This window comes from Spermophilus citellus (assembly GCF_964194105.1).
Source record: "Spermophilus citellus genome assembly, chromosome: 15".
In the NCBI taxonomy this organism is placed as follows: domain Eukaryota; kingdom Metazoa; phylum Chordata; class Mammalia; order Rodentia; family Sciuridae; genus Spermophilus; species Spermophilus citellus.
In genome coordinates, this window is record NC_138195.1 from 78,338,657 (window position 1) to 78,350,963 (window position 12,307).

At 37.6% G+C, this 12,307-nt stretch overlaps 1 protein-coding gene across 6 annotated transcripts in view; it reads left to right on the forward strand.

Annotated features, from left to right (window-relative positions):
* The window catches only part of ADD3 (adducin 3), a 119,382-nt gene that overhangs the window by 1,883 nt on the left and 105,192 nt on the right, over positions 1–12,307 (forward strand). Inside the window, exon 1 of one of the 6 annotated variants that reach the window (XM_081268532.1) lies at positions 117–461. The exons of 1 other annotated variant lie outside the window; for it this stretch is intronic. The gene's annotated coding sequence lies outside the window, so the exon portion shown is untranslated. 4 more of the 6 variants (XM_081268539.1, XM_081268535.1, XM_081268537.1 and 1 more) reach the window with 4 other exon arrangements.

The following is a 12,307-nucleotide window of genomic DNA, read 5'->3' on the forward strand; positions in this document are numbered from 1 at the left end:
GTGGAGCTAGAATGCTTGGAGGCCGAGGGGCGGAGTCAGGGGCGCTCGGGGGGCCTTGAAGGGCGGGCCTGTGGGGCGGAGTGAGATGTGCTTGGGGCGGGGCCTTAAGGGGCGGGGCCAAGGGACGCTGGGGGGGGAGCTCGGCCAGTCCCGCCAAAGCGCGAGCAGCCAGCCGGTAACGGTCGCCAGGGCGAGGGGCGGGAGGGAGAGGAGGAGTTTTTAATTATATATTTTAAAACAGCGAAAGCTAGAGGCATCGGCGACCCAGGTGTCGCCGCTTCCTGCTGCCCTGAGCTGGGCATTCAGTCCCTCCCTCCTCACGCCCCCCTCTTCGTCCCGCTGCCCTTCCCTCTGGAGCCGTGCGGCTCTTAAGAGGCGGCTGCGGGGATCCGGTGGCCGCTGCAGCCGGTGGCGGCTGGCGGAGAAGAAGAAGCCGCACAAAGCCGGCTGCGAGCTGCGAGGTAATCCTGCGGGGAGTGGAGGCTCCGTGGTTCCGCCCCTCCTCCGGGCCGGGACTCAGGCGCCCAAGCCGGGGCTGGCTGCGGGGGACACCAGCGGGGGTTCGCGCGGGCGGGGACTTCCTATTGGCTGTCCCTGCAGCCTCAGGTGAACCTCTCTTTGGGGGCGGGAATGGGACCGCCGCGCGGGCGGAGAGGGGCGTACCTGCGGGGGAGGTCCCGGGGAGCTGTGTGCGGCGGAGGGGCGCCGCGGAGTGGGCCCGGTTCTCCCCGGCGTGGGCCCGGTTCTCCCCGGCGTCCTCTGGCTTCTTTGCGGGGAGGGCGGGAGTTGTAAAACCCTGTGCTTGCCGAGGCCCTGGGGACCCGGGCCTCTAAACCCCGAAGGTGCGCACCAGGAGGGTGGGAGGTTCCCGCGCTTGGAAGAGGTGGAGAAAAGGAGGGAGTGTTGATTTGTTTGGATTTCTTCTCCTCATTTAAAAAGTGTTCAGTCACCTTTTTCTCCAGTCCGCGTCCCCACTCCCCATCACACACACAAACACAAACACACCACCCCTACGAACATACATGTTAGGTTGAGCTTCCTGCCCGGGATGACAAGCAGAGTTGGCCGCAGATCTGGTTTGCTCGCGTCTGGGGCTTGTTCAGCCTTTTTGGAGGAATACAAATATAGCTAAGGCAGGACCACAGGTGGAGTAATCTGGACCTCTATTAAAATGACAAGAATGGTCTCGGGTGAACTTTTTGTTGCAGAGATTTAATTGCAAGTATGTGCCCGTTTAAAATGGGAGTGTAAGGAAAACCACCTTGGCACATGTGCTGTTGCAATTGACCTTCTAGAGTGGTATGGGATTTGAGTGAACCAAGAGGCTTTATAGTGAAGATTATATGTGATGTTGAAGGAGTTAATAAGATTCTGGGACCTGGGACCAGCTACATGAACGTGTGTGCATATTTACATTGAATTATGTGACATTTTAGATTTAGCAGTATGAAATGGTTGCCTACTTTGTGCTGGGTACATCCTGATTTTGTCTTTAGGAGACTTCTAGAAAGCACTGTTAAAAAGAATAAGAGTAATTTGTCGTTTTTAAATTAAGGTACTTAACTAGTAAACAAATTTGTGTAATTATGGTAAGTTACTGACTCATTTATAGGGGCAAGCTACTTTGGGAGCATTTGTAAAAAGATTTCATATCTATGTCTCAATTGCATTACCCTTGCACTCTAACTCGTTTTCTTTTACTTAAATTGAAGAGATTAATTTTACTGGGGGAGGACAGGGGAAAAAAGAGGTCACGTTAGCTACATTTAATTCATTTCTCTGAAGATAAGAGTTCAATCTGTACTAATTTAAAGTTGACATAAAGTGCTGGCATGTTGGTAAAATTTCTTTCAAAGAAAAAATAGTAGTGTATGTATTTTAAATATTGAACATAATTTTAGGAGTTCTGGAAGTATTTGGATATGAGTCATGGTATGTTGCAGTTTTTACATGTAATAGGAAATGTTTGGTAAACACACAATTCTAAAACCTAGATACAGGGTAATGTCTAACTTCTGAAGTTTGTGAGGCTTCCCAAAATAATCTCCCATGCTTTTGTCACATGTTAGCCTACAGGTAGTTAGCTGGTTAATCTCCTATCTTAGAGCAGTGGGTTAGCAGTACTGGGCAGCACACATATGTCATCATGAAAGAAGCAGCATTTCTGCCAAGGGAAGAAATCAGGTAAAAATATGAAAACCCAGCACTAGAGAACAAACTCTATAAACTGCATTTGTAGAATGCTAGGCAATAATCATATAAGAACCTTAGTTATATGTAAACTGCTTAGAATAGAGCTTGTACTCAGTAAGTGCTTGATATATTTACCATCATTGGTATAGGAAATTACATTTTTTTTAAATGACATCTTTTTGAAGATAGTTACTATCATGCTACCCAGCATTGAAGACAGCAAATATTTGTAATAGCCAATATTTATTTGTTTTACATCTGTGCCAGGCACTATTCTAAGGGTTTTACATGATTTAATTTACTTAATCCTCCCAACAACCCAGTGATTAAACAGAGGCATGGAGAGGTTAAGTACCTTGCTGTTTCGGAACCTTGTCTGGCTCAAGAGTAAGCCCATGTAACAACTGGGCCCTGCTGCTATTTCACTAGTGGTCATGGAAATCAATGAAAAGGTCTTGACAGTAGTGCCAAGATTACTATCTTCACTTGTCCTTTTCATCCACACACTCATATTAATAATATCACCAGGTTGTGCTTAAATCTGAAGGTTAGTGATTAATCTGCAGTAAATTTAGTCCCTTTTTGACTTTAGAAGAGAATTCTTTTTTTTTTTTTTTTTTTAGATTTTTTTTTAGTTTTCGGCAAACACAATATCTTTGTTTGTATGTGGTGCTGAGGATCGAACCCGGGCCGCACCCATGCCAGGGGAGCGCGCTACCGCTTGAGCCACATCCCCAGCCCCAAGAAGAGAATTCTTTTGATACATACAACATGTGTTTAGCTACCATGCTTGAGTTTGGGCTAGAGTATGCTTTTTTTTTTTTTTTTTTTTTTAATTTTTTTAGTTGTAGATGGAAACAATATCCTTATTTTTATTTATTTATTTTATGTGGTGCTGAGGATTGAACGCCCCACGCAAGTGAGGTAAGCACTCTACTTACTGAACTATCACCCCAGCCAGAGTATACTATCTTTTTTTTTTAATATTTTTTTTAGATGTGTAGACCTTTATTTTATTCATTTACTTATATGTGGTGCTGAGAATCGAACCCAGTGCCTCACACATGCTAGGCAAGTGCTCTACCACTGAGCCCCAGCCCCAGCCCCTGTACTATCTTTTAATTTTTAAAGATATTAAGTTTTTGTTTTTTTTTAAACTTGGGTGTATAGGACTCCAAACGGCCCAGGGGGGCCACTAATGCCTGTTGGTTCTGCATTAAATTAATAGGTCCAGTCTTCCTTCTGAGTACCAAGACCATATGGACCTGAGGTGAATTTTAACTTAAATTTGCTCTAAGTACCACCTGAATTACTTCCTAAACTAAATGTGACTAAATGAAAAGATGTAACTTGTGGCTTACACTTTGTCACTCACATTTCTCATGGTACAGAGTTTTGCTGCTTCACCATTTTAGTTGATTTATCAAGCAAATTTAACAAATTCAGAGCTATTTTGTTATGTTTAGAATTATTGTAGATAGCTGATATCTATTGCTAACAATATAGAGTGAAATGTAATAAAAGAGAAAAATGCCTAAAAACACATTGAATAAAAAATAAAAAATGCATAAGCTGTCTTGAAGGTGTAGGTTGCTAATCTCTCACACTAAAAACTTTTTTGCTATAATTAATATTTAGTGCTGAGTCACATTAGTTTGAAAATATTAATATGTAGAGTTTGAATAATAAAACTAAATGTCTAATCAACAATGTTCCTCTTCTTTTAATGTGAACTTATTTTAAATTACTGAAAGCTAATTTGAAATTAATTGTTCATACAGACCCTGTCATGCATGTAACTGAGTTTCAAAATAAGTGCCTTAATATTTTATTTCTTGTCTCTTATGATAATGCTTTATCATTTGAACTTAGGGTTCATGCCACAGTGTTTATAGGTAAAACTTTATGAGGTCTTTCAGGTTCTGCCAGAGATTAAATTCTGTTGACCAAAAGCCAAGACAATCTCAAAGTTTTACTATTATGGGTTGGATTTATCAAGAATCCTCTCTCTAATATTCAAGATAAAAGTCTTTCAATGACTATGGCTTGAAAGGAAAAAGTTTCTCTTAGATGAATACAGCCCACCCCCGTCCTCTATCCACAGTTTTGCTTTCTGCAGTTTTAGCTACCATGGTCAACTTCACACCAAAAATATTAAATAGGAAATTCCAGAAATAAATAATTTATACGTTTTAAATAACTTTTATTACAGTATATAGTTATATTTGTTTTATTTTAGTATTAGTTATTATTATTCTCTAGTGTATAAGTTAAACTTTATTCTATGTATATATAGGAAAAAACAGTACACATAGAGTTTGGTTGGTATTATCAGCCACTTCAGGTATACACTGGGGTCTTGGAATGTAACCCCTTGCATAAGGAGGAACTACTGTAATTATTATTTTTCTCTAGCAGTAGCTAGCTAATTATGGATACTTGCGTATTTGGCTCTATGTATGTGTGACTGTAGTACTTGGGGGATTATGTTCCTTTCAGGTAGATTAAAAGTAATTTATCTGGCCTTCATTCAGCAAATATCTACTAAGTACCAACAATTTTTTTCAAAAGTATTGAAGAAGAAAAAGTTTTGTGGGCTTTTAGTTTATTTCTTATGTGTTTTAATAATATTGCTTTTTATAGCTGATCAAGTCTCAGAGAGGTTCAAAATTAAATTACTTGTGCAGTTGAAAAGATATTTGAATGAAATACCATTTAACTTAGATGGTAGCACAGATAATAAGAATCAGAATCTTTTGTTTCCCTATACTATTTTTGGTTGAATGTTTGAAAAGCTGTATTAATGATCTCTTTCAGTCTTCTAGGACATTACTTACTACTATTAATGAAGAGAATCCTAGAAACCTCAAAGAATCAATATGACTTTCAGAATTGTCTGTCATAGTCCAAATAGTACCAGGATCACCAAAAGGTTTAAAATGGCTGAAACCTATCTTTAACTTGATAAAGCTTACAGTTCTTACAAGTTTGCTTCTTGAGAAGATAGTATAGACTAGTCTTAACTATGCTAAAAACTGAACAGTTATTGTACAAGATATATAGACTTCAGCATATGGTTTTACCTTTTTGATGAGGTTAGATATAAATTGAGCGTTTACCTGATGTCACACAGATCCATATTGCCAACACATATACTTTTTTCAAAGTTGGTTTTAAAGCTTAGTCAGAAGCACTAGGCTCACTGATAGAAGATGAACTTTGAAACTTCTTTGTTTCAAATTCCCTGAAACAGGCCCGAGGATAATTGGTGTATAGGTAGTACATTAGCTAGCATTTAAGATTGCTGCTTCTTCAAACAGGACTTCAGTTTGAATCTCAGGTTATGATGCTCTTTTTTTTTTTTTTTTTTTTTTTGCAGTGGCTATACCTAGTGTTTCCCACAACTAGCCAAGGGATAAAGTACTTTTGAGAAATTTATGGATAATAACATAATATCTTTCAAACCAGTGTCTCAAAAAGTATAATTAATATATAGATAATTATGATTAAATAATCTTAATGCTCACATTATAGTTTAAGGCAAATAGATATCAAGGCAAGCATTGGATTAGGCAAGATCAAAACCTATCTGCTGGTAACAAACATGAAATCATTATTACTTTTAACTCTCATCCCCTTTAAAATTTACCTTGTAGTCTTCCACTCCCCACCACCAGTGATGTACTACTTCTGTGGATGGCAGGGGAAAGGATAGTGCAGGTGTGAGTTAACTTGTTTTAATTCAGTTCCCATGGCTATTTGTTGATTCCCTGCTAGGGAGTTGGAATCCAACAGTGTAGAAAGCAGTCAGTTTAGAGAAGTGCTGAATTTTTCAGTATCGGGGGGCCTTGGTTTATGTCTTTAATTCATCGCCATCAGCAATGTTTCTGTTATGTTCTACCACAGTGGCTCAGTTCATCCTGTTCAAGGTCAGCATTTCCTTTTTCCTTTTCCATACAGTTGTCTCATCCTGTCATTTTTTGATCTTCTGGAATGACTAAATGCCATAGCAAAAAATAAAAAAAGAGGGGCGGTTTACTCAGCTTCCTCATGGAGAAGATAATTGGGCTCATTTGGTAGATCTAAAGAAGTATATTTGGGGCTCAGGGCCTCCCTAGGGACTTTTAAAAACATTCTCCTTTTAATCCTTCAGAAATTAGAGCCAGCAACTGCCACCCACATTATCTTATCTACTCTCATTTGCCCTTATTAGTCCATGAGAAAAAGATTCTATAAGGTCAGCCTTTTAATATCTAGGAAGTATTTGGGGAAGGACAATGGTGAGAGCTCAGGTGGAGTTGGGAATGATCCTAAGTGGCTTGGATGAGTAAAAGGTGTCTTTGCTGTTCAGGATTAGCGGCCTAGATGGGTGGTAGAAAGGGAAAAGAGATTGAAAATGAAGTTGATACATTGTTCTTATACCTTATTCCCACTTCCAACTTTTTTTTTTTTTTTTTTTTTTTTTTTTGGTAACTTTAAAATGGTATGTTCCTCTTACTTTGTCTTTCTCTGATGACTCACCATCAGAACAATGTTGTCTCTCCTAGAGAAAGGGAGAATTTTTAAGGCAATTCCTATCTGATTGCTGAAAAGTTGGCTTTTATTGGAAATTGCACTAGAAGGAATTTTCTTCCATCTCCACAATTGTTTGAATTTTAAATTTCAAAGAAAACTCTCTGAAACAGAAGATGAGGAACCTTACTCATCACCTAATATTTGGGAGTCATTCTGTGTTAGAGTAAAGTACATATTATAAGTGAATCAGAAATTTATATTGCTTTAAACATTCTTTTTTTGTAAAACTAGATCTGCAGTGATTTTTGCATTAAAATGTTGAATCTGTTTATCAAAAATCATTTTTATATTTACTTTTTAGTTGTAATTGGACATAATACCTTTATTTTATTTATTTATCTTTATGTGGTGCTGAGGATCGAACCCAGGGCCTCGAATGTGCTAAGCGAGCACCCTACCGTTGAGCTACAGCCCCAGCCCCTCAAAAATCATTTTTGATCAGAATGTTGAAAGTAGTACATCCCTCATTTGTCTAAGTGAATATTGATAATGATAAAATCTTAGTTCTGTAAATACTCTTTATCATTAGACACCTAATGAAAAATGTGCAATGGATAAGGATCTGGTCACTAGCCACTGTGACTGCTATGGTAGAATGGAACAGGGAAGGAACCTTTTATTCATGAATAAAAGGTGTATTTATTTGACATCATAGAGGCTCTAAGAAGCTAATTACTTGATAATCATTGAGTTAGGTGATTTTATATTATATTTGGTATCCTATGATAATCTGAACTTTCTTGGGTTCTTTTTAAGTGTCTAGCTTTTGCATCAGCTTTTGATGAATGCACTTCTGAAGGGATTGTGATTATCAGTTAAGTGCTTTGAAGACAAAATCCCTGCTTTTTATCACATCTGAATATTAGTGCATGCTTCTTACAGCTTGTTTAACTTGGGTTCAGAGGGAAGAGTGCCATCTACTGAATGACCAGCATCAAGTTGAGCAGCCCCTAAGTTTTCCTGTCAGAACTCTTAGCCAATTCCTGGTGAAACCAGGCCCAGCCTCATTTGGAGGATTTGAAAGAATCTTAGTACCAAGTGGAATTGTTGCCTGCTTAATTTTAATTATGTTTCCCAGCAGGAGGCCTAAACACATGATGAAGAACTAACTTAGCACTTGTTGGAATGCATGGGAAAGGAGAAACCTTAAGAAGTTGTTGGGACTTATATTAAAAACAGTCTAGCAATGATGAAATCATTATTAAATTAAGCAGTAAAGAAAATTATTTTAATGAGGCATTTTTCATTAGTAGGTCTGGCTATTGATGGCCGCAGACAATAATGGAGTAGTTGAATATTTTGTGTGTGTGTTTTTTTTCCTTCTTGCCCTTTTTCTTTGTCTAAGTTTCTAAGACAGTGATTCCTACTTGAGTGAATTCACTGTTTTAAATTGATTATGTTATTGTTTTGGTGTATGCTAGTAGTCTCCTGGGTTTTTGTTGTTTTCTTTTCCTGTTTTCCAGAAAGTTCCTGTGGTAGTAGCCATGGATAGAGAACTAGAAGTGATAAGACCAGATATAGTTGAGTGGAGTTTTAAGGTACTTGGAATAGGCCTGTCAGAGCCAGACAAGAAGGAACTTTGATAATATGAATTGAAAGGAAGATTTGAAATTATGACTGTAAGAATATCCTTGATTGTTATATCTTTATTACTTAATATCTTTCTCAACCTTTCTTGGGTGCCTGGGTAGCTCATTGGTAGTAGAATGTTTGCCTAGCATGTACAAGGCCTTGGGTTCAATCACTAGCAACACACAATGCACATCTTGCCAATGATCATGTTAAATACTATGTACGTTATCTGAAATTTGGTGAATAAACTTGCCCAAGATCATATGGTTAATAAATGGCATAGCCAAGATTTGAGCTCAGGACTTATGCCTTTAAACACTAGAATATATGGCCGGTTCTGTTAAGCTTATTCTTGGTGGTGACTGCACAGAAGAATTGAACCAAAATCAGAATATTTCTGCCTTCACTAGAAAATTTTTTTTTTCTTGAGGTAGGTGGTCAAATAGATAAATAGATTTCACTAGAATTAGGATATATATAGGAGATGGACTTTCAGTGTTTTCTGTTTGATTTTTCTATATTATTTGTTTCTTTTGCTATTTTATTAACTTAAAACACAAGAAAAGTTTATTGATCCATGAAGTGAATTGCTTCACATGCCACAGGCTTTGTTCTTTATCATATAATATCATATAATACATAACTCCTTGGGATTTTGACTTTCCTTTCCTGTCAAACATAGGAAAGGAAAACTAAGACCCACAATACAAAAGATGTTACATGCCAGTGTGTTATAAAAGCCAAATGGCAGGTACAGAAAACAAATGCAATATATCAACTGACCAAGTAAAGAGTATCAAAGATAGAATGGTCAGAATAGGCCTCCCAGAAAAGAAGAACAAGGGTGGACCTTGAAGGGAGGTTAGAGTTTCACTAGATAGAGTATGGAAAGGATTTTGGTGAGAAATCACTGCCCATGAAAATAACTTTTATTTTTCCTGTAGCAAAATGGGAAAAATAGTTTATAATAGCAGTGCACATTCTCTTCCCACTGTCAGGCACTTGGAGGTTAAAATGTACATTTTTCCTGTAATAGTGACAGGGACTCACCTCCCTAGGAGGTATATTAAAATATGGTGGGAGGGAGAGGTTGGTGGAATGGTGGTCAGGATTGTGTAGACTTTAACAGTGCTCTCACTAAACTGCACATGAAAATGTGTGGTTTGTAGGGACATTCTTATAAAGCTTTGTTGAAACTAATAATACTTAGGAGAATTAGAATTAAGACTTTAGGACTCATCATTTCTAACACTAGACAAGGAAAGTCTCCTCTGGGGAAGAGTTTTTTGTAAATCTATTTGCCCATTATTTACTTTGCTGAGTTTAGGTCTGTCAGTGTCTTTTATAGTTTCTAAAACTAATATGTAGATGATGAGTTTATGAATTAAGTTGTTGAAATTATGAGATATAACCATTTTTATTTAAAGTTTTCATAAAATAATACTGTGTTCAAATTTTCAAGAATTTGTTTCAGGGCTGGGGATGTGGCTCAAGTGGTAGCGCGCTCGCCTGTCATGCGTGCAGCTCCGGGTTCGATCCTCAGCACCACATACAAACAAAGATGTGTCTGCCAAAAACTAAAAAAAAATAAATAAATATTAAAATTCATTCTCTCTCTCTCTCTCCCTCCCTCCCTCCCTCTCTCTAAAAAAAAAAAGAATTTGTTTCAAAGTGAATTGTGAAATTCAAACTTGGTCACATTCATTGTTTACTATTTGAAAAATACTTACACTATTCAAGACATTTTGATCAAGTAACTTTCTTTTTTATTTTAGTTTGCTGTATATAAAATATATGAGAGGTTGTGAAACATTATATTTAAGATTAATTTCAGCTTGAAGGTACTTGTACTTCCAAAGAAGATGAATTTCACCATCTAGTGGTTTTGGTCAGAAGATGGCCTGGACACTTAGATTGAACAGGGTGAAGAATCTGGAAATGGGTCTAATAGAAGGCAAATGTCATGAAAGCCCTTGGCTCTATATATGTGGCAACTGAGAGAAGGACATCAGCACTCCAAGAACTTATCAACTCCCATTTCTTCACAAGCTAAGGTCCCTTGGCAATGGAGAGATCCTTTCCAGAAATAATGAACCAGGATAGCAAGTATTGCTAAAGCAAACTGTAGAAACATTATGGCATAATTTTCCAGAAATGGTGCTTTTTACTCCCATACTGACTTTATTTATTATGTTTAGTAATGTTATTTCCTCAAAAATATTTCTCTGACTTCTGTTTATCTCTCTTGCTTTTTTTTTTTTTTTTTTGAGCAACTTGATTCTTTCATTTGCTCATTTGTTCATTTAACAAATACTCATCAAGCATTTATGTGCCAGGTTGTGTTCTAAGTGCTGAGAATTCAGTAATAAGCAAAGTAGACAAACCTTCTGCCCTAATGGATTTTATATTTTTAGTAGTAGATAGAAATAAGTAAGTGAAGTATATGTTACATTGGTGATAAATGTTAAGGAGAAATATAGAGCAGGGAAGATAAAAGGAATATTTGGGGGTAATTGCAAATTTAGAGCACATATGTGAATATCTGACAGAAGATCATTGCAGGCAGAGCAACAAACCCAACATCCTTAAGGCCTGGGCTTAACAGTATGGATGAAACAGAATGAGGAAAGGGTAATGGGAAGTCCCTGGCTGACTTTGAACTGAGTAGTTTCACAATCTGATATGCATTTTAAAAGGATAATCTTGACTATATTTTAAGACTAACCTATAATAAGCAAGTGTGGATCCAAGGAGACTATTCAGGAGGCCAATGCAATAAGGTTGTGAAAGATGGTGTATTTTATTAGATTCTGGATGTATTTTAAAGATAGGGCCAACCAGATTTTCTGACTGGGATAAGGGGGTATTATGTGAGGGAGAGGAATTGAGCTTTACACCAATGTTTGGGGCCTAGGCAAAAGTCTGCAGGAGGAGCTATTTGGGGAATGGGAGAGGATAGGAGTTTGGTTTAAGACACATAAAGTGTGAAATGTCTACTAAGCATCTATTTGGAAGTTGTTGTGAGTTGACATAGTTGTAGACTGACTATATAAACTTGAGAGATGTTAATTTCCTCCTTTTTTTTTTTTTTTTGAGTAATACTTCTTTTGGTACTGGGGATTGAACCCAAGGATGCTTAGCCACTGAGCCACATCCCCAGTCCTTTTTTCATTTTTTAAATTTTGAGATAGGGTCGCGCTAACTTGCCAGGTCTGGCTTTGAAATTGTGATCCTCCTGCCTGAGCCTACTCAGTTGCAGGTTTGATGTGTGCTATCGTGCCTGGCTGAATTTATTTTAACTTCTAAAGATACTTAGCCCAAAGTAAATCTTTAGTTCCTCTGGGGATAAAACAATTTGCTTCTAATCAAAATGTGAAAATAAAAAGTGCTGTCACTGTCCTTTAAAAATGTATATGACTGTAAATGGAACAATTTGGCTGTTCCTCAGAGTTAAGATGGTTAAAAATGGTAACTCACAGTTATCATTATGAACCAACAGTTCTACTGCTAGCTATATACTCAAGAGAATATGGAAACTGGTTTTTTGTATACCATTTTTCATAATAGCATTACTCATAATAGCCCCAAAGTGGAAACAGTCTATATATCTAGCGTGTGATGAGTGGAGAAATAAATGTGGTATAATCATACAATAGAATATTATGTGGCCATAAAAAGCAATGCATTACTGATACATTCTAAACATTATGCTGAGTGAAAGAAGCCAGATACAAGAAGATCATATATTATATGGTTCCATTTATATGAAATGTTTGAAATAGGTAAATCTATAGAGATAGAAGATTAGAACTAGGGCAGAGGGAAATAAGGAGCAATAACAGCTTGATGAATATTGGGTTTTCTTTTAGAGTGATGAAAAAGTTCTGGAACTAGATGAGAAACTTCTGGTAATGGTTGCCTGATCAATGCTGGGAATATACTAAAAACTAATGGAATGTACAATTTG